The following is a 24,194-nucleotide window of genomic DNA, read 5'->3' on the forward strand; positions in this document are numbered from 1 at the left end:
AAATGGCAGAACTAAATAATTTCTTATTCATGAGTGGGCCAGGTCCTTTTTCCAACAAGGGGGCCCATTTTAAAGATCTAAACAGTAGCGCATTGAAATACTGACACTCTTTATATTAATTAAGCTTCAGTTTTCTCCCAGGGGTGATTTATTTACACACTTATTAACGTCGCTACATTAACATTAATAACAGTTACAAATAAAGGGAAATTAAGTCTGTGAAAAAAGTTTATGTAGTTTAGTACGTCAGTAATAGGATCTGCCTTCATTTGGATAATTCAAATAGACCCCACGGTCTTTAATTCTGCAATTAAACCTAGGTATTCAATCAAGTAATTAAGGACTTTGTTCCAATCAGGCCCTAAATTGGATTGGAATTGAGTTAAAGAGCCACACTTTAGTATAATAAATGTGTGCGTGACTTCTTGCTACACACAGCAGTTGGTAGCAGCAGAAGAGTTCAGCATTTTGAGTGCTTCATGTTGTCCGCTATCTTTGCCAGGATCCTGTCCGAGTTGTTACGCTTGCTCGGAGGTTATCTAGGTGAAGTAAAGATGTTGAGCACAGACCAAAATGAGGAACAGGAGTTGTGAGACGAAAAGTGGATTATTTGAGGTTATAAAGAGAAGGTCGATGAAAAGAGCATGTATTATTTGCACCCTTGTCTGCAGCTCTGGTTCTTGCTTTCCCGATACAAACACCTACCAGACAGTAATAACATAATATATATATATATATATATATATATATATATATATATATATATATATATATATATATATATATATATATATACAGCTCTGGAAAAAATTAAGAGACCACTGCAAAATTATCAGTTTCTCTGGTTTTACTATTTATAGGTATGTGTTTGGGTAAAATGAACATTTTTGTTTTATTCTATAAACTACTGACAACACTTCTGCCAAATTCCAAATAAAAATATTGTCATTTAGAGCATTTATTTGCAGAAAATGACAACTGGTCAAAATAACAAAAAAGATGCAGTGTTGTCAGACCTCGAATAATGCAAAGAAAATAAGCTCATATTCATTTTTAAACAACACAATACTAATGTTTTAACTTAGGAAGAGTTCAAAAATCAATATTTGGTGGAATAACCCTGATTTTCAAGCACAGCTTTCATGCGTCTTGGCATGCTCTCCACCAGTCTTTCACATTGATGTTGGGTGACTTTATGCCACTCCTGGCGCAAAAATTCAAGCAGCTCGGCTTTGTTTGATGGCTTGTGACCATCCATCTTCCTCTTGATCACATTCCAGAGGTTTTCAATGGGGTTCAGGTCTGGAGATTGGGCTGGCCATGACAGGGTCTTGATCTGGTGGTCCTCCATCCACACCTTGATTGACCTGGCTGTGTGGCATGGAGCATTGTCCTGCTGGAAAAACCAATCCTCAGAGTTGGGGAACATTGTCAGAGCAGAAGGAGGCAAGTTTTCTTCCAGGACAACCCATTGAAAACCTCTGGAATGTGATCAAGAGGAAGATGGATGGTCACAAGCCATCAAACAAAGCCGAGCTGCTTGAATTTTTGCACCAGGAGTGGCATAAAGTCACCCAACATCAATGTGAAAGACTGGTGGAGAGCATGCCAAGACGCATGAAAGCCGTGCTTGAAAATCAGGGTTATTCCACCAAATATTGATTTCTGAACTCTTCCTAAGTTAAAACATTAGTATTGTGTTGTTTAAAAATGAATATGAACTTATTTTCTTTGCATTATTCGAGGTCTGACAACACTGCATCTTTTTTGTTATTTTGACCAGTTGTCATTTTCTGCAAATAAATGCTCTAAATGACAATATTTTTATTTGGAATTTGGCAGAAGTGTTGTCAGTAGTTTATAGAATAAAACAAAAATGTTCATTTTACCCAAACACATACCTATAAATAGTAAAACCAGAGAAACTGATAATTTTGCAGTGGTCTCTTAATTTTTTCCAGAGCTGTATATATATATATATATATATATATATATATATATATATATATATATATATATATATATATATATATAGAACCCTTTATATCTTTTCTAATTATTCAGTTGTGTAGAGTCAGCCCAATAACTGAATAACCCATTTGTAAGAAGATGGACTTCACAAAAAAGAGTACATTGTCTTCCTGTCCTTCCAGTTATGTATTATTATTATTTCTGGTCCTGGAAGGTATTTCATTCCCCCAGATAACAACATGCATATCAGCTTTGTTCTCTGATTGCCTTTTGGGCATAAAGCTTTGCATATTTACTGCCCATGAATCACAGCACTATGTGAAATCTTGTGGAGATTCAATCTTTCCTGCTAGATGCACCTCCAGCCGTTTAATTAAAATATGTATTATTAATACAACTATATTTAAGCCATATTTTTACAGATATGACTGCTACATTAAGTGTAAATTGTTTTGTAGTTTCCCCATAATTTCCTTTTAATATATATATATATATATATATATATATATATATATATTTTTTTTTTTTTTAAAACCATAATCAATGTACTGGAAGATAGACTAAAACTACACTGGTATGGTAACTTTATATTTGAGTTGTTGATAAAATGCGGCCTTAATTAAAATGCTGGTTTACAAGTCAAATGCACTTTTGCTGACAGATCCAAAATATGAGCTGAATAAAATGTGTATGTGTTCATATGGCATGCCATGTACTATTATATTCACCAGAAACAAAAAAATAACCCTTTATTGTAGTTAAATCTTATCTAGAAATACAAGAAACTACATTTATTTCACTAATCGTGAGATTCCCAATATATGAACCTTTACCTGTTAATACATCTATTATTTGACTGTAAATCCTCCTCCTCCTCCATAATCAAAATTGGAGTCCATTAAAAGGCAGTGAAAGTTTTTTCATTGGTACTAGAAACCCCATAACTACAAGACAAGAATAATCTAATCTAATACACTGTATTTATGCATTTAGCAATCTGCCTATATATTGACCTTGTTTAACGTTCCAAAGCTCATGTGGGTATACTTTTCACTCACTGCTCAATATTGGATCAGTAATATTTCTTGAACATGCATATTCAGATGACTCTAACTCTGGCCGACCCACAGTACAGCTCTTCCAGTCTATCAATAGAATGTCATTTATCTATTTCAACTAGTAGGATTGACCCTGTTGATTGTATTGGAGCATTTTGCTGGGGATTGATTTTTTAAAACATCAGATTGCAGTTGTATTACAGAAGCACTTCATTGCTAGATAATTGATGTAAAATGTGATTTTAACAAGGTAAATGAAATCATTACAAGACAGACAGAAGACTACTGATTTCAGGGAAAGATAATACATGCGTAAGTTGTCGTTTATTCATTTTATTGAATTCCTTGATGTGTTGTTATACAAATCTGTGTTTTCCTCTTCTATGTAACACTTTCTTTTTTTTTTACCAAATCGGCCTACTATACATTTGCAGAACAAACTGGTTTGTTGATAGCGACACATCCCTTGTATATACTGGTAATAAATCCAGAACCCTAAATAATTAGGAAAGCTGTATTTGTATTTTAAACAAGATCTAAGCAACTGTACCATTTTACGGTAAAGACTGACTTATTGATTCCACTTGCTTTATAGTTTGTTTTTTGTTTGTTTTTAAACTTGTGGAAACAACTCTGGCCAGCTTAAAACACATGCTAAGATGTACAGTAACTGTACAGTATGTCACCTAGACAAATGCTGAAGATACTTTATGATTGAATGTGTTTATATTTAGTATGCGATTGAGTGTCAGAAGTAATGAATGCGCAGCTCCTGAGTGGTGCATCCAGTAAAAGCACTCGCAGGATGCGCTCTATAGTCTGGACGTTGCGAGTTCGAGTCCAGGCTATTCCACAGCCGACCGTGGACGGGAGCTCCCAGGGGGCGGCGCTCAATTGGCCGAGCGTTGCCCGGGGGGAGGGAGGGTTAGGTCGGTCAGGGTGTCCTTGGCTAATCGCGCACCAGCGACCCCTGTAGTCTGGCCGGGCGCCTGCGGGCTTGCCTGTAAGCTACCCAGAGCTGCGTTATCCTCCGACGGCTCTGAGGCGGCTGCACAGTGAGTCTGCAGAGTGTAAAGAAGCGGACGGCTGATGGCACACGCTTCGGAGGTCAGCGTGTGTTCATCTTCGCCCCTCCCGAGTCAGCGCAGGGGTGGTAGCGGTGAGCTGAGCCTAAAAATAATTGGGCATTTAATTGGAAAAATAATAACACTATATAACACAATTTTTGTTCCTGGGTAGTAAGTGTTATTTCCTAATTGCTTATGCCTCAAAAGTATAGAAAATGGCTATTATTCCCCACAAACTTTGCTTTTGTGACCAGGACAGTGATATTTTGAAATTTACCTATTTCCATTGAGAAAACGGGCGAATTTGTGTCTTTTCGTTCACATAAAGTCAGAAAAACAACAACATATGAATCCAAATTAATATGTATTTATACTAAAGTAATACAAAAATGACTACAAAAGATTTAGAAGTGAGTAGTTCTTCGGGATTTACGATTATACTGTAAATCACTTTCACGAATCAGCCCCCAAATGTAGTCTCCCATCATGTTCTCATTATACTGTCCTTGGTAGCGGCGTTCAAAGTCCAGTATATCCTGGTGGAAGTGCTCGCCTTGCTCCTCTGAGTACGCTCCCATGTTCTCCTTGAATTTATCAAGATGAGCATCAAGGATATGGACTTTGAGGGACATCCTACAGCCCATTGTGCCGTAGTTCTTCACCAGAGTCTCAACCAGCTCCACATAGTTTTCGGCCTTGTGATTGCCCAGGAAGCCCCGAACCACTGCGACAAAGCTGTTCCAAACCGCTTTCCCCTTACTAGTGAGCTTCTTGGGGAATTCATTGCACTCCAGGATCTTCTTTATCTGTGGTCCGACGAAGACACCGGCTTTGACCTTTGCCTCAGACAGCTTAGGGAAGAAGTCTTGAAGGTACTTGAAGGCTGCCGACTCCTTATCTAGAGCTCTGACAAATTGTTTCCTAAGGCCCAATTTGATGTGCAGTGGTGGCATCAGCACCTTCCGGGGGTCCCAGCCGTACTCATCATACTTCAAGGCGTCCAGCAAGGTCTTGATGCTGTTGTAATCCTCTTTGAGGTGCACCGAGTGAGCCAGGGGAAGAGACGGGTACTTGTTACCATTATGGAACAGCACAGCTTTGAAGCTCCTGGATGAGCTGTCAATGAAGGACAGTATAACGAGAACATGATGGGAAACTACATTTGGGGGATGATTCGTGAAAGTGATTTACAGTATAATCGTAAATCTCGAAAACCTACTCACTTCTAAATCTTTTGTAGTCATTTTTGTATTACTTTAGTATAAATACATGTTAATCTGGATTCATATGTTGTTTTTTCTGACTTTATGGGAACGAAAAGACACAAATTCGCCCGTTTTCTCATTGGAAATAGGTAATTTTCAAAATATCACTGTCCTGGTCACAAAAGCAAAGTTTGTGGGGAATAATAGCCATTTTCTATACTTTTGAGGCATAAGCAATTAGGAAATAACACTTACTACCTAGGAACCAAAAAAAAAAATAAATTGTTACACGGTGTAATAAAAAAAAAAAAACTAATTGGCAACGACTAAATTTAAAAAAAAAAAAAAAAAAAAAAACGTAATGAATGGATGCACATCTGACAAAGTCGGTTTCATTCACAATTACATTTTAATGATCAGGTTATGTGGATAAATATTTATCATGTTCCTTTGTTTTCATCTTCTTGAAGAGAAAGATTTGTTACATTTAGCCTTTTTTTGTTTGTTTTTAAGGAACTTTAATGGCTTTTGTGATTTAAGCGCTTTGTGATGGTGCTAAGCGCTTTGTGATGGTGGTCCACTATGAAAGGCGCTATATAAAATAAAGATTGTGAACGTAAAATTGTGAATGTAAGTCCGTCGTACTCTACACAATGAATAAGGATTACTTGCTTGATAAATTATATAGCAGAAAAATGTTTCAGTTATAAACTTCCAGGTACCATCTGAATGTGCCTACATTGGTTCAATTTTAAAAAGCAAACAAAAAAAAAAGTATAAATTAGGCACTTCCTGTAGGCGGGGGGCAGGAGGTCAGTCCCTCTGATAAACTTCACAGTGATTCATTTTGACATTGATAGAAAAAAGAAATGCAACACTGATTACAGAAGAGTGTATTTGTACTCTATCTGTTTCTGTTGTTTACATGACATGGCATCCCTAACTTCAAAACACTAAATCAGAATAAAGAGGTAAAACTGCAGGTACATTAGTACACTGAAAAAGGCTTGAGCCAAAATGTTTATCTACTGTGATATATTCCTGATATGATTGGCTGCAGGTCGAGCAAGGGTTCTAGTAAGGGGAGGTCTAGAAAATTCACCCTGAGCGTTTAAATTTTTTTGTTGGGCGCCATTTTGGATCACACTGTACTGTATTCATGTTGTTGAATTACAAGCGTATGGGGTAAGTGGGCGTTTCACAAGCTGCCAGTTGATCCAAAACGACACCCATAAAAATGTGTGCACAGTGCTCGCATAAGCTCCCCTTTCTATACACTTTGGATTGGAGCCAGGTACTGGGGGGTAGCAGTACCTCAAATTCCAAAGCACAGGATGTCAGTAGTGACTTGGATCCGGTACAGTAGATTCAGACATGAATGACACCTTAAAACCTAATAGCATAATGTGAAATATATATTTTTTATATTCTTTAACAGTGACGTCATTGAGTCTATAATCTAATTTACAAGATGATCCCAATCAGAAAGAATAGTGCAGTACATTAATGAGTATCCCAGCTGTTGAAAATGGCCCTTTGCTTTGCTTATGAAAATGTTGTTTGTTTGCTTTAGTATGACTGCCAGTATTGTTTTTAACAAGGAGATAACCTTTTGGAATAACAACATCTTACGTATATCCTGGCAAGATGAGAGAAAATCTTTTAAAAAGATACATAAACAACATAAGCTATTCATTGTATTTTATACCATTTGTTGTATGCACAGCTTTCATTGCTTAACCTCCTGGTAGGAAAGATATAAAGTAAACAGTGTCATTTTGCCCCCTGGTGATTACCTTGTATAAGCACTGTGGGGTCTGATAGAATCACAACAACCACATTTATAACATTTTTATAAGTCAATACATTGTTTGCACAGTTTAATACGTTTTCTTTGTAAAGCCATTCTTAAATACATTGATAATAATGCATCTATATAGAAGTTTGCTGTTGCTATCTCGTTCTGTTACAGACTGTAATATTGAGTACAAAGGACCTGTGAAACTGTGTGCAGTACTGAGACATTAGTTAGTCCGCTCATACAAGTAACTCAGCATTCTGATTGGCTCAGACTAGCAAGTTATGACAACATGATTTATAAATTACATTAGGTAATGTCTAGGCTAGAAATGACCTTCAAGGAGAAAACCCTTATGACAATCTTGAATTATATTAGCGGACTCATTAGCAAATAGTCTATTGTGTGGTATTGTGAGCTTTGGCTACGATCATAAAAATAATAGTTTGACTTAATGCACCTTAACATTTTGTTTGAGACAAATGTTTTGAGGGTATAAAAAGTAAGCATCTTAAACTGTGCATGTAAGTGGGTAACTGTTTGTATCCATTGCCACACTCACATCAGCTATAGCAACAGTGTTTATCCAGTGGTGCTAAGTGACTACACAAACGAACCCTGATAAACAAGACCTGGTGTTGAGCTGCAAAAGGTATTATTTGTTTCCCAGATCATTGTATTTTTGTATTTTAACAGCATCTTGCTCGTTCAATGCAAGGTGGACGAGGTTTCCCACCTTCCTCATTATACTAGTTTTCTTCAGGTGATGGATTTCCACTATGACTAATTGCTGTCACATTAACCTGCATTTTGTCATCCTCCAGAGCTGTCATGATAATGGTGATAATCGGAGTGGCTCATTGTAGGTAAAGGAAATTATATGAGCATGGTAATATCATAAAACAGTGTTTAAATATTTTAATTTCATTTATCAGGGCAGCCCTAACACTTCATTACACGAATAACCATCTCTCATCAGTAGAATTAGTGCATTATTCATTACTGTTAATTATTTTCACATAATGGCTGCCCTGATATATTTAACCTCCACATTATATCTTAGATAATGGGCTTGTAAAATTGAATTGTGGGAAGAGTGGAGTTCGAAAGCTCATTTAAAGAACATCAAAGAACAAAGACGGAAAAGCGAATACTAAATAGGATGGGTGTCCCAGCTGGGACAGAACATTTGTTTCTGTCTGATTTGCATACAGAGAGAATACTGTGGAGCAGAGTCAAGTGGTGGAAGCTAGTTTACGTGTGCTTCACTGAAATTCAATGAAATTCAATTTCAATATTACCATGAATGCGTAAAAAATAAAATAAGCCCTACCAAACGCTTAGAACTGTAACAGGAAATCAAAACTTTACTTTCCAATGATAACACTATGTAACACCATTTTTGTTCCTGGGTAGTAAGTGTTATTTCCTAATTGCTTATGCCTCAAAAGTATAGAAAATGGCTATTATTCCCCACAAACTTTGCTTTTATTTCCAATGAGAAAACGGGCAAATTTGTGTCTTTTCGTTCACATAAAGTCAGAAAAAAACAACATATGAATCCAAATTAACATGTATTTATACTAAAGTAATACAAAAATGACTACAAAAGATTTAGAAGTGAGTAGTTTTTCGAGATTTACGATTATACTGTAAATCACTTTCATGAATCAGCCCCCAAATGTAGTCTCCCATCATGTTCTCGTTATACTGTCCTTGGTAGCGGCGTTCAAAGTCCAGTATATCCTGGTGGAAGCGCTCGCCTTGCTCCTCCGAGTACGCTCCCATGTTCTCCTTGAATTTATCAAGATGAGCATCAAGGATATGGACTTTGAGGGACATCCTACAGCCCATTGTGCCGTAGTTCTTCACCAGAGTCTCAACCAGCTCCACATAGTTTTCGGCCTTGTGATTGCCCAGGAAGCCCCGAACCACTGCGACAAAGCTGTTCCAAGCCGCTTTCTCCTTACTAGTGAGCTTCTTGGGGAATTCATTGCACTCCAGGATCTTCTTTATCTGTGGTCCGACGAAGACACCGGCTTTGACCTTTGCCTCAGACAGCTTAGGGAAGAAGTCTTGAAGGTACTTGAAGGCTGCCGACTCCTTATCTAGAGCTCTGACAAATTGTTTCCTAAGGCCCAATTTGATGTGCAGTGGTGGCATCAGCACCTTCCGGAGGTCCACCAGTGGCTCCCACTTGACGTTTTTCCTCCCCACAGAGAACTCGGTCCGCTGTGGCCAGTCCCGCCTGTGGTAGTGCGCCTTGGTGTCCCTGCTGTCCCAAAGGCAAAGATAGCAGGGAAACTAGGTAAAACCGCCTTGGAGACCCATCAGGAATGCCACCATTTTGAAGTCTCCTATGACCTTGATGCCATCTCAGAAAAATGCAGATATGTATCCACTTAGGCAGCTGGAACTAAACTGAACTGGTGGGCTTAAGGCCCCTGTATTTATACTACTATTTATATTACTGGAAAGTTCTTGAAAGTTCTAGAAGTTACTCCAAGTTTACTCAGCACTGAATCTATCTGGAATGTTCTGGAAAATAGGTAAATTTCAAAATATCACTGTCCTGGTCACAAAAGCAAAGTTTGTGGGGAATAATAGCCATTTTCTATACTTTTGAGGCATAAGCAATTAGGAAATAACACTTACTACCCAGGAACCAAAAAAACTAAAAAATGTGTTACACTGTGTAACTTAAGTACTATTGTTTGTCCACTGCTATTTATTTTCCTCAAATAGTTCTACAGTATAGTACTTGAATATGAATCTAGCATGGCAGAACGGAAAGTATAGTTGGAAGGGAAGGCTAATCAAACTCATCCAGACTTTCTTTTAGAATTGTTTTTATTTACTTGCATGTATTTTCTTTAGGTTAAGCAGTAAAAAATATGACAAAAAATGCAGAGTAACATGGCATTAATGGTATTCAACAATGCTGACATAACAAATAACACATCAGATGTGTAGTATTGTTATAGCAGCAACATGCCTTTTGGTTTGGAGGATGACTTAGTGGCAACTTGGCATGCAAGTTTTAGATATTCCAAAGGGGAGGAAGTGTGTCCCTACAGCTCAAGTTCAAGTTGTGGTAAACCAACATGAACGATTGACATTTTAGAGTATCTAACATGACGGACACTTACTGGAAGTGGCAAATATTACTTTGTTTTATTTGTCTTCGGTATAGTTTGTGTCCTAACTGTTTAAGTCGCACTGATTATTTGGCTTAAGAACACACTCTTCTCTGAGCCACAAAAAATCCAGTTGTAAGGTTAAGCACTGATGCTCCCTGGGAGTATCATTCTTCCATGCTTTCTGCTGGCATTTACTGGGCCCAGCAGGACTTTTTCTATCAGGTGGGATAACGCAGAGAAAGTTGCAGAGCTAAGCAAAATCCACTCACAGAAAAAAAAAACCCTCTTTGTTTATGCTGTGGAGACTTAAAGGGTAATCTAGTTGCTATTTTATAACACTTTCAGTTACAGACCTCATAGTGCATAACTGTAGTAATGACAAATAAGGAAATAAACTGCAGTGTAATTATAGTGTAACTGCAATAATAATTGGGTAACTACAGTACTGTACTTAATTGCAGACTTTCTACTTTATTAATTACAGTGCTTTAACTCATGCGTTTGGTATTCTTGAGACTTTGCAACTGTGGCCATGTTTCTATCCACTCCCTCAAAGTTTCTTTGCTTGGGGTGAATTAAAATGAGGATATATTGTTATACACGTATAATTAATCTTTCTTATTAAAAAAAAAAAGTTTAAAATAAATTGATTACAATTTTGTTAATAGGGCCCTATATATTATCATTTTAATTTAACTAGCAATTTGTAGTTTTCTTACATGGTTACATCAGTTATGTGCACAGTAATTAAAAGTGAACGTTGTTAACCTTTATAATACTGAACAGGTAATATAATTTGTAAGTAATGTTTAAATCATTATCATATATTTACATGACCTTGTAATCTATTGTTATGTTTACCTCCATTTCCGTCTTTGGGAACTTGCAATTTTATTTTAGTATGTTTTGCAAAATGTTTATTATGTAGTTTAATACGAAAAAAAGAACAACTACTACAATAAAATAAAAAAAATACTAACTCCTGTACGCAGGCATGAAGGCAGCACCTTCCCAGGGAAGCTAGACACAGACCACACAAAAGTGTCCTTTTAATGCAGTATATTTCATGTGTGTCTGAACACCCTTTTAACTTTTCTTCATCTCCACTTGACAAGCCTTGGAACAGCAGGTAGACATTATTTTGTACTTGAAGTCATAGTTCCCTCATGTCACCAAGTCTATCTTTCCAATTCACTCACCCCACAGAGACACTTACCTTTACAATGTACCTGCCTTGCTTTAGTGTACTGAAAGCACTTGGGTCTTCTTCTCTTCCTCATAACATGCTGCTTTTTTTATAGCCAGTACAAAAGGATTCATGGGAGGCTATAGTCGGTTGTTATTTATTTATAAACTTGGCATTCCACATCATGTAAAATTGAAATCTTTACCTTGTTCCTGCTCTAGTTGTTTCATCAGCTGACTCCTTAGAGCTTTGGTACACATGGACATGGACAAAACAAAAGAATAAACATTGAAATATGTTTAGGGCTATGAGCCATTCCTTTTTAAATACTGTATCAATACTAATACAGCTTATATAGTACAGCTAAACCAGTGAAATGGCCTCCACGTGCCTTTTTAATATTTATTTCAAAATACATTTAGCAGTCAGTCTAAAGTCCCTCATTTATTTCAATTCATTATTTTTTCAGTCAATATATTGTACCTCATATTATACTGTATAAAAAGTGCTCCTCCAAAAAGGAGTTTGGCCTTGCCATAACCTGAAAGGAAAATAACAGTTCATTTGAAGTTTACATTTATTTAATGTTTTTATTATATATATATATATATATATATATATATATATATATATATATATATATATATGAGTGGACAAAAAAATAGAAACACCTGGGTATATGAGGGACACCAAGTATATTGAAAGCAAGGGCTTCCACACAGGTGTGGCTCATGCGTTAATTAAGCAAATAACATCCCAGCATGCTAAGGGTCATGTATAAAAATGCTGGACAGGCCTGGTTGCCTATAATTATGGCTAGCATGGCTGCAAGAGGAGACCTCAGTGACTTTGAAAGAGGGGTGATTGTTGGGGCGCGTTTGGCAGGAGCTTCAGTGACCAAGACAGCTCAACTTACTGATGTTTCACGAGCAACAGTGTAGAAGCTGATGTCGGCATGGAACTCTGAGGGAAAGACATCATCAGCAAAGGGCAACAGTGGGCGGAAGAGCATACTCCAGGATTGTGATATGCGTGGATTAATTCGAAGGCAAAACAGGCGAGCAACTGCAGATCAATTGTCTGCAAATTTCAACCTGGGGCATGAGCAGCCAGTTTCATCAAAAATGGTCCGCCGAGAATTCCACAGAGCAGGATACCATAGTGGCCCAATGCCCTATTAAGTGACTTAATAATGGTGTTTCCATTTTTTTGTCCACTACCTATATATATATATATATATATATATATATATATATATATATATATATATATATATATATATATATAATGTGTATATATATATATATATATATATATATGGACAACAACACCTGTGCCTTCTGCCAGTTCTGTTGTCAATTCAAAGCTTGTCTTCTTTCTATTCCTGAAGGATATTATCTTCAAGTACAGCTTTTTGGGTCTTCGTCTTCTAGTCCTGGGTTTGTCAATTACAGATGATGTTTCTCTGTACTTGTTGATTATGCTTCAGATACCACACCTTGAAAATCGAGTGATGCGAGCTATTTCACTCAGTGTTTTTCATTCTTTATGCAAGTCAAGGTTGTTATAATAGTAGAAAACACGAGTGGGGGCTTTGAGTAAATTGTTGATGCTCATAATGCATCAGAGTAGTCATTTAGTGGTTAACAGTTAAAACACAAAACTAAAGTGTGGCTATACTGAACAAAGTGAAGGCCGTGACACAGATCAACATTGAGTACAGAAACGTATACAATAAGAATTGACAATTAAATGTTTAGGCACAATTTAACATACAGATAGTTCTCCAGAATCTGACACTCTCAATAATGTACATAATCCACAGGCTCTGAATGATGTTGCTAAATAATGTTAAAACAAGGTTCCATGACAATTGGATAAGCTGTTCTCCAGATTTATGGATCAATATGTGAAGAGTGGCCTCGCAGGGGATTTCCTCATGGACATGTGCTTTATTTTATTGTATTTCATTCAGGCCTTTTATAATTATTTCAAAACACCTTTACATGTGTGTGTGTGTGTGTGTGTGTGTGTAGGGTGTTCTTTTTCCCTGTCATAGGCCCACAAAATAATTTGAGTGTAAAGTTAAGGTTGACTGCCTAAAACACAGAAAATTAGCTTGTTCTCAAAAATAGCTTATGTTTGAAAGGCAAAATACAGTCTGAAAATGGTTTTATTATGCTAACAAGAGATAAGGTTTTAAAGTCTTGATTAATAATGAAATGCATTCCAGAAGATAAATGACCCCTATAGCATAGTAAAAACCTAGCAAAGTGCATGGCAAAGCATAGGTAAGCATTGTTAAGCCGAGAGAAGTATGGTAAAGCATATTTAAAAAAACATGAAAAACCATGGAATTCTATGGTAAATGCATATAATATAACCATGGGAAAGGCACTGGGAAACAGCCAAAGTAAATTTACTGTGGTAACCGTTTAAAGGGGAAAACCACTTGCAGTTGAATACAGATACAGTACATCCAGTTTTACCACATTGCATTCACATATCTGCCAATTAAAGTATACAGTATGTTAAGAAAGCATAAGGCTGATTTTGAAATAACTTTCACCAATTATATTTGCCAATTATAATTTTTAACTAGCATTTTATAATGCAATTAAAATGTTAATAATTAGTATTTAACGTTCCACCTTGCAAATATTTTGTAACTTTTGTTCTGCCCTCTGCCTGCTACATATATATATATATATATATATATATATATATATATATATATAATCATAAAAATTTTAAAGATGTCCCCAGTATGGGATATATCTATGAAATATTAAATATTCAATTTTCTTCTATCAGGGTTTGAAAGATTCATAATTACATGATGATCCACATAATAATTCATTCTGAAGAGTCAGGTATGGCACTCCCCCTGTGACTGAGTTAATAATTTACTGCTGAGCAGGATTTTCACTCTTGCACTGTTGGTCTTGGGGAACATTTATTAAGCAAATGTTCACTGTGAATGGAACAGGGTAGAATATAATGAGGAGTGACAGACAGGTGAACTAATTGATTCAATTGGAGACTGGTCTGAAATGGCAAGAAAGAAACACTGCATATTGGAACCCATAAACCAATAAGCATGACAGTTAAAGTGGGAATATACACATAGATTTGTGCTTGAAGCTGCAAGTTCACTACTCTTTTTATTTCAGACTATAATTATACTAGTCATTTGGAAGTTGTTACTGGTTGTCATAGAGTTTGCTTCTTTTGTCATTGACCATCATTGAGCGTTTTATAGTTATGGATGTTGTCAGGAATCATCTAAGAAAATGTCATTGCTGTAGTGGATCACCTGGGAGTAGTAAAGTTGGTGACCCAAATGGGGAATGTGCTTTAATTCTAAAATATTTACTATTTAATTCACCCAATTTACCCAATTAATTCACTGGAAATCTACAAAGCAATCTTTGCAAGAATACCACAGATGAACAAATGGAATCTGTGAAGTTGCGAGCCACTACTGGCACAGCAATTGGAGGAGCCAGAGACCAACTGTGTAGTGGCTAGTTGTGATGTTGACTGTCCATTGAGAAGTCATTTGAGATTTCCAAAATCATTCTGTTTATGGCATTCAGAGATTTGCCCCTGGTCTCCTGAGTTAAAGTTTAAAAAATTCCTCTTGATACAATGACACAAATATCACAATTTCCCTACCACTACAGCAATGTCTCTTGATCTATTTGTGTCAAGGAATTAATTGTACATTGACTGCAACTGTGCTTCCATTTTATATCTGCTTACTGTTAATTGTGACACGGGATTTTTATATCTGCATACTGCTAATTGTGACTCTTTTTTTTCATATGTTTATTTTGAAGATGTGCAAATTTGAGTCAGATGTTGGAAGAAGCTAAGGAGAAGTTGTTGCCTTGTGTCTTCCCAGTTATGAGCATTAGCAGCTTTCAACCCTTAATTCATGGAAAAGCAGGGGTTCAATACCTCTCCATTTTACTTGACAGCTGGGGTCAAGCATGTGTATCCATTTTTCTAAGAGAAGCTTTACAGAGTTTAGCATTTTAGGCTTTTAAAACCTTTTATTGTGCAATCACTGTTTGTATTAATCACAAAGAAATCATAATAACCTCCTCTTTAAACAGCTAATATCCTTTTGTTTAGTTTTTTTTTTTTATCTGTAGTACTTTTCAGTGCCAAACAATTATTTTATTAAAACGCCCATCACACATTTAAGCATAAGTTAGTTCTATAATTTAGAATTCACCCATTCCATGGAAAGAGCTACAACCCCCAGAATGACATATATTAGGTACTGCTTGTTTAAAACAGGGTATAAACATATTTTTCCAAGTTCTTCAAATGTAGGTGTTAGGAAATGTATATATAAGTCTATTTAGAATATAGTTGACCAACATGCTTCTCAATGTAATTTTTCCTAGTTAACAAAAACACCTTGTTATGCTATTTGAAGATAGTTCTTTCTTTACTCCAAATGTCAATGTCCCAGAATAACATATACGAAGATCAAAAGAAAAAAAAAGACCAATAGCTTTTCTTTCTTATATATGTAAAGCCATTGAGTCAATGTAATACTTTCTGCTTTGATTTCTGTATTATGAACAAAGAGGGTATGCTTTTTGACAAGAAAGTGAGTGAACTTTATTAGTTTATTATCAATATGCTTTTGTTTTATACAGTTAGACAGCGTGTCTTCCTCTAAAGAGCAGCATGCCACTGCTGCCCCATCCCCCAAAGCTGCTGATGAGAGTCCCTTCATCTCTTAATTTACTTCCCACTGCATCCAGCCCTGGAAATGCTTGTCAATTTTAACAGACGTTGCCTGTGACACTGAATTGCCCTATTTGGATTGGAATAAATCACCACAGGATATCAGCATTTGGATTTATCAGATTTCCTATAAAAAATGGTGGAAAACAGCCAATGTAAATGCAAACAACAAAGGAGCACTGAAAAGTTGAGAGGCACATAAAAACAACCGTAACTATGGGTAAACCTGCTACTGCCACCTAGTTAGTGGAGAAGAATGATGGATACACTTGGTATTACAATCTTTTTTTGCAATGCAGTTGTGTTTTCTAACATGATATTTTCCTACTGTGCATGATGAATGCTATCCATGATATTGCTTGTTACAACAATTCTGATCAATGTTATATTTATCTTTCTGTGATCAAAAATGGTGAAATATACTGCCAAATGATTTTACACAACATGCAAACACCTAACAGTGCCCAATGAGAAAAAAATATGTGAAAAACGAAATAAGAAAGAACATTGTCTGTATCATGTCCTTGTTTAAACATTTACGCTAGAGTATAGAGATCCCAAAAAGTATTTAAGATGCTTACCTGAGATAGAGGTAGATAAAGGTAGATTGGTGCTAATCAGGGTCTAGGCAACCAGTTGTGAGTGCATATTTAAACACCTGCATCAGCTAACATGATGCAGTTTATGCAGGTCTCTTGTAGGTGGCTGAAAACCCTTTCTTTCTGGGAATTTCAGGCACTTTTTATAAAGAAGTGCCTGGTTTACATGAACCAAGTCTATTTGAAAATAACTGTTTCTGGAATTCTTAAGTTTCTTCTTATTAAACGTAATGCTGAGAGAGGTCTTCTCTTCAAACCAACGTCAGTTTATCTGTAGGTTGCATTGCAACTGAGGCCAAAAGATGAATCCTCTAAGAATTAAATCACAAGATTTTTTTTAGGGATTGTGAATTAACATGTTTGAAACCACTAACTGTTATTCCAGCTATTACAGTATATATAACTGCAGCTATAGTAAAACTAAACAGCAATGAATTACAATTCTGACTGATCCAACAGACTTCTAATTGACTGCATGCTCCCTTCAGTTTAACTACAATCATATTGTCTATAAAATGTTTTCAGCTTTTATAATGAATGTTTTCACTGATTTTGTGGCAATTTTTTCACTTTTGTTCTTTTTAGAATCTCAAACAAACTTTATTCAAAAAACATCTAAAGGAATTACAAAAGAGCATTGAAAAGTAAGCAAGAGGGAACCACCAATCATTTTTATTACATTTTGAATATTAACAATATTATACATTTTAACAAATTAGAACTATATATATATATATATATATATATATATATATATATATATATATATATATATATATATATATATATATCATTTAAATTAATTTCTAAGTGATTCCGTACTCAGTCTAAATCTTATTAAGTTTACTAACAAAGAAAACATTTTTTTTTTGTTTAACAAATCATGCCAAATCATGTTGTACACTGAAATGCATTGTTAACATTGATGACGATCTACAAACACTCCATGCATATTTTATTGTGTCATCATGATCCATTTAGCAGTTTACTAGTGAATGCTCATGTAACAATAGTGAAGCAACATACAGCTCAACAATGTAAAAGAAAGTAATTGACCTTCGCCTTATTAATGGGGAAATATCCTTTATGTACAGGCCTTGTTATGAGGTTGTAAGTTATGATGCTGTTTGTCTCTGAAATTAGACTGCTTTATGTAGGCCTTTTGTTAAGGACAATTAGGCGGCTACATATGGAACTTCCACTACAATTGTTACCTCATTACAGGGAACCAAATGATTTGATACCAGAAAACAATACTGTAATAACAGTGTAACATGTTATTCTATCTGCCTATTAAAATTACAATAAAGCTGATGTGATAAAACACTACTAGAGAAAACTCAAAAAACGGGTTCAACAATTTCTAGAGAATTCAAATCAACAGTGAAAGAATTTTAATAATATCTACTATCTTTTGTAGATAACATAACTCATTTTTGTAGAAAGTAGACTTTTTTTTCTCCCTCTAATAAAATTCAACGATCTTTCATGCTCTCAATATAATTTTGCTATAAATCATATTGTTGGAGATATTTCTGAATATCTGGCCTAAGGAGAAGTAATTTAAATAATCCCTCTTAGCAAGCTGGTTCCCGAATAAAAATTATGTTGAAGGCAATATTTCATCTGATGTGTTGCAGCAAAAAAGATTTTCCTCCTGAAAAACACAGCCACACTTATTATTGAAATGATGATTACAAGCTTTTAGAATACAGAAACTCATTAGCACGGAGCAGTATAGGAGTACAAGGCATTAAGATATATTCCAGTTTAAAAGTTCAATCATATTCTAAACATATTGTTACACACATAACTTTCTTTCTCGTATACAAATGGTATTGATGAGTGATAAAATTAGTACTGTACATATTTGGAAAAATAAAAGCAATTATTCAAATCAAATAATAATGTTTGTTGGGTAAATGAAAACAAACATACAAGAATATATTTGTCATCTCAGACTTTTCCAGTGTTACAGGTGAGACTTGAACCAAAGTCCTGTCTTATTTGCATTACTAAGCTGTATTATGTGATCTTTTTAAACATGTAATGATGACCCCATTCACAACACCTAAAGCCTGTTGCAATGTAGTCTTTTTTAGAGAAGATTAGACATTTATTATCATGTGTCAAACAGCTCTTTATCCTTAGAGAATGTTTGCACTCTTCTCAAAAAACATTTCTAAAAACAGTCTAATGTTTTGAATAGGGTCCACTATATTGGCATCTAATATGTGCAGTATTTGTGTAAAAAATGATAAATCCAATGAAACTATTAAAAAAAAAAAAAAGTATATTGTGTTCACAGCAGAAAATAATCCATTTGTTTTCATGAATTTACTGTATAACCTACTAAATTCATTTTTGACAAAGGGGCATAAGAACACAACAATTAACAACAGGAAACTGAGAAAAACTAATGCTCAGCTGACTGAAATAGAACCATCTCTCTCTCTCTCTCTCTCTCTCTCTCTCTCTCTCTCTCTCTCTCTCTCTCTCTCTCTCTCTCTCTCTCTCTCTCTCTCTCGTTTTAGTACTAATTTAACAAACAAAACAATATCCTGTACAGCAAGTGCCTTTTGTATGCAGTCTGACAGCAACTAAAATAAATTATCTATGTCCCATAAACAAGACACGCCCCCCCCAAGGATTACATGATTTTTACTCAAGCACATATATCTTTTAACCACCGTTTTCTATAATGACCTTCTGCTGCTCATTAGCATCCTGATTACCATTAACAGAGCTATAATGCAGCAATTTGCTTGGTGTAGTTTGAGTGGTAGTGCTCATCTGAAAGCAGCCAGGGGACAAAATTAACGGCATAAATCTACTGCAGAGACTGGATGCCATCCAGCTTTTCAAGAGCTTGGCTGTCTGTTTGCCTGGTGTGATGACATCATTGTTATAGCTGCTCACTGATGGCTTAATAAGTTCCTGCCCTTCTCGCGTTGCATGTTATTGTGCACATTTTTATATACATTGCTAAGGGAATAAAACTGCAAACTGTGTTGTTTTTAACTTATTTTGTATATATTTATTTATCAAACTTTTGTATTCCCCCCCCAAAAATATTGTTAAGCATTTTTTTTATACTAATTGACGACAAAGAGATGTTCACTGGAATAGGGTGCCTTCAGCAAACTATACTATATCTGCTGAAGTCTTGTAGAACTCTAGAGATGAAAGAGTAAAATCTGGATTCTCCGCAGTCTAAAAATTGGGACCCACTCTAACCTGAGATGAATTGATAGATTAATTTGGACGTCATGGTTATTTAATTGAGACTCTCTTTGTGAGACTAATAAGAATTCAAGACACACAGGATCCTACCTCATGTGTACAGCCTTGAGCTTTTAGGGCACTTTGGTCTGGGTTGGCTTTGGACCTGGTGCTCATAAGTGAAAGGTCAGTTCTTTAATCCTCTGCACCCCTCGGCCCTTATCAGGACTATGAAGCTCTAACATCAGCTCATGACTTTAAGGTTTTTGCCCTAAGGTTTTCATGAATTCTCTTCATATCCCCAAGGATTTCTGTGGTACATTGCTCTCTGAGTTGGAGAGGAACATTTAAACAACTATAGTTATTGCTGTCATTCTAGCATTGCCAATATACAGGGGAAAAAAAATACTTCCACATCTATCTTCCACACTTTTACATTAATGGATTGCCATCAAATGACTGATTCATTTGTTAAATATTTCATTTATTCTGTATTATAAATAATAATTAAAAAAAGAATCTCCCTGTTGCAAGACAGTTTCAGTCAGGATGTGGAAGACAGTAGATTTAGTTTAATAAAGCCGGTTCACAGGTTCAACAGATTATCTGTTGAATCTGTGCATATTAGAATCTGCCTTCAAACAGGCCTTTGCACCAGGATGCTTAATCCTAGCAAACTGTTTTTTTTCTTTCTTTTCATTGACAGTGTTATTACAAGTTTTATATGTTTTTATTTAGACTCATAATAATAAATTGCATGTCAAAATAATCATTTATTTGACTAAAACTTTCAACTACAAAGCCACACATGTTTTCATTCATTACAGCCTTCCATGATATTAAATGATTTTGGATCACAAGACTAATCTAATAAAAACAAGAACAGGAGTATACCATATATTACTTTGTAAAAACAAACACACAACACTAGAGTTTAAATGCAAATCACTCTGTACAGATCACAAAGGGACTTAGATGTCCTGTATCTTTTCGTTAACATCAGCGGAAAAAGATATGGAGTATTTAAAATCCTTCAGATTTCTTAAAAACACAAAACGTCTTATGTACAGCACTGTTTTAAAGGAAATACCTCCAATTGTATTACCTATGCGACTTCTATTGGGAGGTTTTGTATTCCACACTGATTAATAGTAAGGACTATATAAAGCTTGTTACACTGCGATTTAAAGCTTGTTAGCAGGTTCTGCACAACTTGGACATGCTGCACCATTAATGCTCCAATATAACAACACAATAATGACAAATGATCAACGCAGGCCTTAGATGTGACCTTGTACTGGGGGAGCAGCACTATAATGAAGACAAAAGCTAGGTGAGAGCTGCTAATATTGCACTTTGATAAACTGAGTTTCTAGAGAGCCTCTGAGCTGAATCCCGAGAGGGCCCATAAACCTGCATAATTCCATTTAAAATATTGTGCAATCCACTAAATTAGTCTCGGAACATCCTAACCATCCAATTACATGGGCCCCAACACAGGGGGAAGTAATGAAATATTTCAAATTTCGGAAACCATCAATTCTTAACAAACTTATGACAAACATTGAAATTAGCTTTCTGTTTGTAGGCCATGGCTGCCTGCTTTCGATGATTCTGTCTGCAGTTGCTAGGGTGAATGTTAAGCAACTGTTAGGGGGATTAATCTTAAGATATATGTCGGAGAATTCTCTGTGCAGTTTACCTTTAGAAAATACAATCCTAATAAGCTGAATGTTTGCATTTGCAAGTCGTTTCCACATTTAAAACAGTCGAGGACAGCATATCTTACACAGAAAGGGTACAGAAGACCTCCTGGATGGTTTTGTCTTCCAGGCATGGAAAAAAAAGAGGATTTCAGAAGGAAAATTTGTCTGTGTTAAAGGGTTACAAGCAGCATTATTAAAGTCATTTGTCATGGTTTGAATATTTCTGCCTGAGACCCTATTAAATTGGCCCCCTTTCTAATTACCTAACTTTATCATGAAAAGCAGTCCACTTGACTTGATCCTTTTCAACAGCTAACTTTAATTCTACTATAATAACATCATTTTCTGCCCTGGTGTTCAAATAAAACACAATAACATGTTTTGCATTCACGTTTGTTTGGTTTTTTTCAAACACATCACATAGACCTCCAACAATAACTAGAAGCTCATGGTGGAGGCTTGTTTCACAATATACTATAATTTTTCGATTGCTAAGTTCTGGAATAAAATAGATGTTTTTTATATATATATATATCTATATATATATATATTTACAGTTCAATATACTGTCTTTCTTTTTTTGGTTTTTGTTGTTTTTAACCTTTCTGCTGCAATATTGGTCTTTTATGAGTTGATAAATTGATCTGTAAAATATCCCTGTAATATAACCTGAAATTCTGTATGATAGAAAGCCACTATTAGTACTAAAATGTTAGCATAATTGATGTAATATGTCACTGTTTGGTACCAACCTAATTGCAAAGAGAGAAACTGCAAATTGAACATTGAGTTGATTTGATGGCTTTGTTAAGGGACACTTAAAACCAGCCCATCTTTGCCCTTCTATTGAAATTGCAGTACTTCTTTCATTATCTGCTGGTTATGAACACCTTATTACCAGTGCTTCTTAATTTGTGTCTTCTGACACGTGTACAAGCCTCATGGGGCAGCCAGTACCAGCATGGTCACTCCTCCCTTGTGCTGAATCTTTTGTGAACCTTTCTAATTAGCCCCTTAACAAGTTAAGTCAAATGGTGCATTTCCTGTAAAGCATTTACACAAGGCTGCAAGAGCCACATGGTTTATTTTATTTTGCAATTAGTTAGTTGAATAGGCAGTGCTTGAAACGTCAGACCACCAGAAAACCTGCAGGTTACAAAAATAAGTAACTGTATACAGCATAACAGCCCCAATACTGTTGCACAATTGAAATCCTAGATTTAAGTTGAATATCGAAAGCACAGTAAGCATTCTCTAGAAAAAAAAGAATGATCACTGTTGCAATGTTGACCTTATTCCATAAAAAACTGTTTTACAGGGACACTTTTTTTTTTTTTTTTAGTATAACTATATAGATTATTAACTGGCCACAGCTCTGTTGGCTAGTGTCCCTGTACAATTACTGAAATCTAATTTTGGACATAACAGATACATAATAAAAGTGTATTTGCATTTTGAAAACTGATGCAACAGAAAGTATGTCTTGTTTAAAATAAAGTTATAGACAATTTTAGCTAACAGTAAAGTATGCTACCCTAATTCATTCCCAGAAAACTGTGCCAAAAACAAATAGGGATATTTAATATGTGTAGAAAGATTTTATGAAGAGTATTTTTCATTAATTTGTTAAATATTAGAAAAAAAACATTATTTATTGATTAACTCAGAGAAAACATTATTGGACAATTTTAAGACTCGGAATCAAAGAAATTGATTAACAGTACTGGGAAAGTCAATTTACATTGTGTCTTGAATTAACTTTTCCATTATGCATTTGTCAAAAACGATCCAAAAATAAAATACCGGGGGGGGGGGGGGGGGGGCGTGGGGGGCGGGGGCGGGGGCGGGGTGTTGTAATGCGGTATTTTCTTCACACAGAATTTGTATCATTTTTAAAGTGAATAGTGTGGGGTAGTGGTTAGGGTTCTGGACTCTTGACCGGAGGGTTGTGGGTTCAATCCCAGGTGGGGGACACCACTGCTGTACCCTTGAGTAAGGTACTTTACCTAGATTACTCCAGTTAAAACCCAACTGTATAAATGATGTAATTGTATGTAAAAAATAATGTGATATATTGTAACAATTGTAAGTTGCCCTGGATAAGGGCATCTGCTAAGAAATTAATTAATTAAAAAATGAGTAAGCTCTTTGGCAGTGTGTCAGTAAGCAACCTCAACCTCCCTTACCACACCATCCAACTGTTCTATTCCTCACCTTACATAACTAATGAGCACAGGAAAAGAGACCACTTATATCTATTCACATTAACTCATTGTATAAGACTGGAAACAAAATGGCATCCAAAAGAGTCAAAGAGCTTTGGTCCACAGATGTGTATAGTTTTAGCAAATTAAACTTTATCAGTTCTAATTAAATTAAATATGTAAGTTGAATACAGCTTTACCAGAGAAATGTTATCTTATATATTTAATTATTAAAAATGCCAACTACTGCAGGCATGGGTTTACAGTGTAA

The sequence above is a fragment of the Acipenser ruthenus genome, chromosome 8 (genome assembly GCF_902713425.1).
Source record: "Acipenser ruthenus chromosome 8, fAciRut3.2 maternal haplotype, whole genome shotgun sequence".
NCBI classification, from domain to species: domain Eukaryota; kingdom Metazoa; phylum Chordata; class Actinopteri; order Acipenseriformes; family Acipenseridae; genus Acipenser; species Acipenser ruthenus.